This window comes from Crocodylus porosus, unplaced genomic scaffold (genome assembly GCF_001723895.1).
Source record: "Crocodylus porosus isolate Cpor-Errol unplaced genomic scaffold, CroPor_comp1, whole genome shotgun sequence".
Taxonomy (NCBI): domain Eukaryota; kingdom Metazoa; phylum Chordata; order Crocodylia; family Crocodylidae; genus Crocodylus; species Crocodylus porosus.
Window position 1 is genome coordinate 56,078,051 of NW_017728907.1, and position 6,364 is coordinate 56,084,414.

Consider the following 6,364-nt stretch of genomic DNA (forward strand, 5'->3'; position numbering starts at 1 on the left):
CATAACAGGACATGCCTTTCGGAGACAGGGGCTTGGCCATATCTTCTATGTCAGAGGTTGCACTTCCTAAACCCTCTAGTTGCAAATCAAAATCCTGACATGGCTGGGAGCCATAGAACACACAATATTTTGAGAAACACTCAAATAATATTTCTTTATCAAATGTCTTTAAAGAGCCATATTTAAACTGGGAGCTTGAAAACTGTGGTTTGACCCTCCCTCCCCATAGCACGTGTCCCTGTCTTTGTGATTCATTGGTACATCAGCACTATCATTGTAGAAGACCCCAGAAGGCTAGCGTGGTGTCCTGGCTTGGTGCTGTTACAGTCATGGTGGCAAAGATATGTCCTGTATCTCCTTCTAGGCTCCTAGGTTGCATACAGCAGACTTTGCTCCTTAGTTGCATTACAGATGCTGCAACAGTTAATAGGGTGCAAAACATTACAAGATGCTGCAACAGTTAATTGGGTGCAAAATAGGTTGGGGGATTTTTTAATTATCAAGGAATGTGGGTCAAATGCTCATAAAAGTCAAATGAAAACCCTTCTACTAGTGAGATAACACGGCAAAAGCAGCCTCCTGTGACCACCCAAGGAATAAGCAAAGCTTAGTTACAGCGTAGAGGTGCATCGGATAAAATGGTCCTAGATATTGTTCAGGAGGCCTATGTTAGTTCAGTTCCTAATGCAAGTTTGTCTGGGCTTTGGGCTTTCTCTCTGCCTTCATTGCCCTAAATAGTCCATTCTGTTAAACCAACATTATTCTAAGATTCACCACTGCTTTTCCTTTAAAAAATCTGTGTTTATTGCCAGGGGTTGTTTTATTTTTTTCTCTGCAACAGTAAAACAAACACAAACACCAACTATGCAAGTGACTGAAAATCCCTGGGCTCTCTGGGGCTTTGGTGGTGGGCTGTGAAGCGTTCTCTACATTTAAAACTATCCACTGCTGCATGCACTATAAGCAGCCTTTTTCTAATAAAAAAGTGATCTATTTTCCTGATTTAAACCCAACAGATTAAACAATCAGGCAGCAGGTTTGTCTTAACAATTCTTAACATCTCCCAACACCTAATTAATCTACGCCAAGAAGTGTTGGTAAAGGATGAAAACAACCTGCACTTAACTGGCATTCCCAGTGTCCTTTATTTTTATCTTCCTTCCATGTTTTTGCTGATGGCTGAGTGGCAATTAATTTAAAACAACCTAGATAAAAGAAGGATGGAAACTGTATTACTGGTGTTATGTTTCTATGCCGGTTTTGCCTAGGGACAGTTTCCCAGAAGCAAAGCTAATAGGCAAGCTATTAAAGCCTTTTAAACTGGAAAGGTTATTTACAGGGTCAGACAGGCCTTACTAACTGGGGAGTCTCAAATTCATCCTGGGTTCCTTTACTAATTTAAAAATCAAAATGACCTGCGTTAAAATTATAGTCAAGCCAAAAAAAGTACAAGAAAATCGAGGGCTGCAAATTGCAATCCCAGCTTCAGAAAGGTTTTCTTGTAAATGACAACAAAATGTTTCTTCTCCTTAAGAACTGGGGAATCAAATCCTTCACTAAGGACTGACCCGAAACTTCCACTGAAACACAAAATCTAATCGTTTCTATTTCTAATGTCTTAAAAGGTAAATTTAGCATGTTTCTCCATTTGTGAGTCATCATCACTCACCTCTGCTCTTTCTGGTGCCAGCTGGGATATGAAGCAGGAATGTCTTGAGGACAGCTCTTCTCTGGCCTTTATTAGCCTAAGTGGTAACCAGAAAAACTGCAAATCTCAAGGAAAATCTCTTTCTTTTTGAGATCCGAGGGATTCAGGTGAGCATTTGAGATCCCTACCGAGGTGGTGGGGGAAGCAAGTGGTGATCGAACTAGATGAAAACCATTATATCGGTGTCTGTTTCTACCCTGAAGAATAGGTCTAATACAGGAGTGGGCAAGCTCTGTATGTGGCATGTGGCAGGTCAGGGAGGGAGCAGAAAGCAGAGGAGCACATCCATCGGCGATGCATAGGGGGTGAACGCAGGTGCATGTGCATCCCCTGAGAGCGGTGGTGAAAGGGCACCACTGACACTACTGATGGCATCTGCAGGCAGCCTGCGACCGCGGCTGGCCATTGCCAACGCTGCCGGTGGCATCTGCAGGTGGGAACTGACCACTGGTTGGAGCTCGCCACCCCTCCTGCCCCCGCCGCCTCCGCCTGTGCTGCAGCTGCCTTTGGGACCTCCATACTTACCACCACCACACTCCTGCCAGGGGTCACCATGCCCCCCGCAGCTGCCGGAGGTACGTGGCATTCATGAGCAGATCAGTCAAGGGAAGCGGGTTGGATTGGTACGCAGGGAGGGCATCGGGCTTAATTTGTAGCATGCCTGCCAAAAAGGTTGGCCCCTACTAGTTCAGTACACTGCTCACAGAATGAGTGGGATCAGCAGGCACATCTACACGTGCCCCTATGGCACCGTTGTTACTGTGCCATCATTTAATACTTCTTTTTGGAACTGATCATATGTTTGGAAGTACTAAATGCTGGTGTGGTAACAGCCTGTGCTGTGCTGTAATGGTGGCACACAGCTTTTAGCCGCTATGTTGCCGTAGTAACGCGCTACACCGAGGGTGCGCATTGCCAGGTGATGGAGCTGCAGCATCACAGTTTGTGCCCGCTGACACTATGTCACCATAGCACAATGCTACGGCATATCGTAACTCTTTGGTCCTCCTGCTTGGGCTAATATATTGCTGGGATTATCCACGTGGATATTAATGCTCCCCTTTGCACTGATTTTAGTAATGGGGATGATACAAGCATCATCACATCTGCTGTGAAGCCCTTGATGTCGCTTAGAGACCTCTTTAATAGAAGAAACCCCATAGTGCAGTTATCCCAGTTTGGGCAGGTCAGATTGAATGGATGGAGAGATTTATGTCTCTGAGATCAGATGCAAACACAGACTCTTCCACTTTTTTGGAAATCTTAGAAGGATGCGGGACAAAGCAACCTGGTGGCATAAAACGAGTTAGGATGCTGTTGGCCAAGGCCACAAATTGGGTGTCAGCGGTATATGAGAAATCAGATGTCTCATATGAGACTAGATCACAAACCATCCCGTTTTGTCAACAACTGATCCTGCATTGTTCTGAGTATGGTATTTTCCTGTTCTGTACTGGATGTGTTCAGGGATGGAGCACAGCTGTTTGGATCAAGCTCTGTTTCTTCAAGCTGCTTTTTCCTTCTTGTGGTTCCTTAGGCTCAATGTTGTATGTATTTAGGACTTGCAGATGTCAAGGGGGTGACAGATGTGCTCCATTTAGTGCTTACTGTGCTGACAGGTTACTTTATTAGACACAGAAAGCAAAAGTTGGACTCATGAGTATTTCAGCCCAAGGTAGGAATATGGGGAGGGACCTTTTGTGTGTCAGTGTGTAAGGGCGTGTGCATGTCCTCAGATATATATGAGAGAAGCCTGGTGATTCTGGGTGCCAAAACTACGGGTGTGGATAAATAATTATATCATTTTAAAGGACAGGGGAAGGAGGAGGCATATCAACTGAGCATATCCCAGATGACCTGTTGTATTTCTTCCGTTTGTAGGCGCCTATCCCATAGCAAGTGGCACAGAACTACAGTAATCTGCCCTTGAATGAAAAAGGGGGTAATTTACTGCAGTTTCTCTTCGACTTCCTGAAAAATAGGACAGACAAATGATGAAGCTATACCAAAATTCAGCTGAGTTACAGTAAGTCCTCCCCTAAATCCACCTCCAAAGCAGTTGAATCATTTCATCTGTCCTTGTCCTGTGCAGTATTACAAAGTGGAGATTTTCCGAGGGAGCGTGGGGGTTAAGCTTTTTCTGAAAAGCCCAAGAATCACTACTCACTTCTAAATATCTTGGCTCTGGTTTTCAGACATTCAGCACAGAAGCGGGGAGAATTTGATCTTCCAATCATTAGAGAAAATGTGGGAGCCAGAGTTGTGGACTCAAAGCCTTTGGCATCTTTTACACCAGCCTTGATGCTCCCAGTAGCTCCCAGTGTCATTTCTGGTGCAACTGTAATACTGCAGATTACAGACGGTCAGAAGTATGCACACTGTGTTGCATCATCAACCAGATTGTACCATCAGGTTTTGCAGGCAGCAGTAATGGTCTTTCTTTTCTTTCCATCTGGCCCTCTGTATCCTCCAGCAACGGAGTCAGAGCTTTGTAACTACAGCTGTTACAGAACCCAGATGTCAAACCTTGGATCGTTTTCTTCCCAGCAGAGGCAGCTGGAGCTGTGGCTTGCTCAGCTAATAGCTTTGCTGGCAGGGCCTCCGAAACAACAATGGGACTGAATGCTGATTATGAGACTTGCTGGTGGACTCACCTGTCCTCCGACACACTTTTCAATGCACTCTTCCCCTCACAGAGCTTGCATCTTTATTGTGGCAAAAAGTTCCCTAGACTTTCAGCAGAAGACACTGCAGTGGATATTTTGCATAACTGCACTGCTCCTGCCTTCATTTGGAGAGACTGCTTCTAGCATCCAGTCTGTCCTTACGCATTGCTTTCTATGAAATGCACAGGCAGTAGATCACGTGAAAAGCACGTGGGATTTTTTTAATGCATTGCACCATTTTTAAGCACGAGGAGCAATATTTCTTACCTATTGGCTTCCCTGAATTGTAATCTTAAGTCATAAGGGAGGAAAGCTGTCAAATGGGAGAATGAACCATAAGCTTTTCGGTTTCCTGTCTTATTGGGATGACTTAGCCATTTGAGCTGCAAGTGTATGTGGTACTGGGAAGTCTGAGTGCAAGTAGCAAATTTTCCACTGGACCCTTTTTGCCTTTGGAAAATTGTTTTGTCTGATATTTTTCATTGGACAGCCGCAGTTTCCCCACTCCTGACATCTTCAGATCTTGATTCAAGAAAACAGAACATTTTCAGAGAAAAACAAATATTCGTTCAAAAAATAGTGACTCCTTGACTGATATCATAATGTTTCATCTATGATAAAGTAAAAAGCAGACTTCAGGAAGGTGAACTTGATGTTCAAGGAGGTCCTTTCCAGCCCTGCATTCCTATACTGCACGTTCCTGGTATATATGTAAGATCTTAAGCCTTCAGGAACTTCCTTCCAGCACCTGAGCTATTTCTTTCCCGTTCACTTACATTGACTTCCATTTACCTAAATATACTTTAAGTTGGCCACAAGTATCAAAACCCCATCTTACAGATGTGAAAACTGAGCCCCTGAGTGCCGAAGTGATTTATCCACAGGGCCTGGAACAAATCTAGAGAGTTGCTAACCAGTGAGTTACTCATTTATTAACTTGTGTATATTAGCATGTCCATCTTCTTCAGGCAACATGTGGGGTTTGAAAAGCGTTTAGGGTTTGGGGTGGGGGTTGCCTCTGCTTTTGCTTTTGCTGAGCTAAAGTTGGAATTTTTATACTTTAAGCAGCACTCACAGGGCTGGAAAATATAGGAACCAACGTGATAAAAAATAAGCCAAAAACCAGGTGAGCAGAAAACCAACCTGGTCTATAGAGCTTTGTACATGAGTTGATTTGTGCAAAGGATAATGTGTCCAATCATCTTCCATAATTACAAACAGTGCTGTAGCAAGGGGTGGGGGTGAGCAGGGTGACCGCCCCGGGCGCTAAAGCAAAGGGGTGCCAAACAGGCCCTGCCCAGCTGAGGCGGGATGCAGAATGGAGCCATGAGTGGCTCATCTGGGGGGGCACAGGGACAGGGGAAGGGCAGCTCCTGCTGCTGCATGCACCCCCATGCAAACATAGCGGGGGGTGATCTACCCCCTGGATCTGTGCTCAGGGCAAGGGCGAGCTGCCTCTGGGCTTTGCCCCAGGCGCCAGACCTCATTGCTATGGCACTGAATACAAATGCTGTGAATATTTTCCAATATGGCTAATGACATAGTGATTGGTGAGGTGATTAGATAGATGAGTAGGCAGAAAAGGGAAGTTGAAAGAAATACAAAGCAGAGCATCTGCCATGCAGCTTCTGAAACTTGTTGCAGAAATGATCGGTTTGTTCAGACCGCAGTGTGCATTTGTTTACCAGACAAAATTGCACATCAAAGACACTGTGTTCTTGCTAAGCAACAAACATGACATTTTATCATATTAACTTACATTTCTTTCTCAATAGGGATACATGTTATGATGACACTCTTGAGCAGATGCTTCCAAGTTTGCCAAATTGAAAAGCAGAAAAACACCACTCCAAGACCATCAGCTTCACTTCATTTGTGACCTAAACCACACTAGACTGAAGCCTTTGGGGTTTTGACCCTCTGCACCAATTAGCTCTATGATATTTTGAGCTGTTTAATTTTGTAGTCTAGTAGGAGTCGGTTTACAATC

The 6,364-nt window shown here is 44.5% G+C and overlaps 1 long non-coding RNA gene across 1 annotated transcript in view; it reads left to right on the forward strand.

The window, feature by feature from the left end:
* Positions 1-6,358, forward strand: part of LOC109307520 — a 75,900-nt gene extending 69,542 nt beyond the window's left edge. Inside the window, exon 4 of the long non-coding RNA XR_002100283.1 lies at positions 6,150-6,358. This is a non-coding gene — a long non-coding RNA (uncharacterized LOC109307520). The remainder of the gene's footprint in view (positions 1-6,149) is intronic.
* The last annotated feature ends 6 nt before the right edge of the window (positions 6,359-6,364 follow it).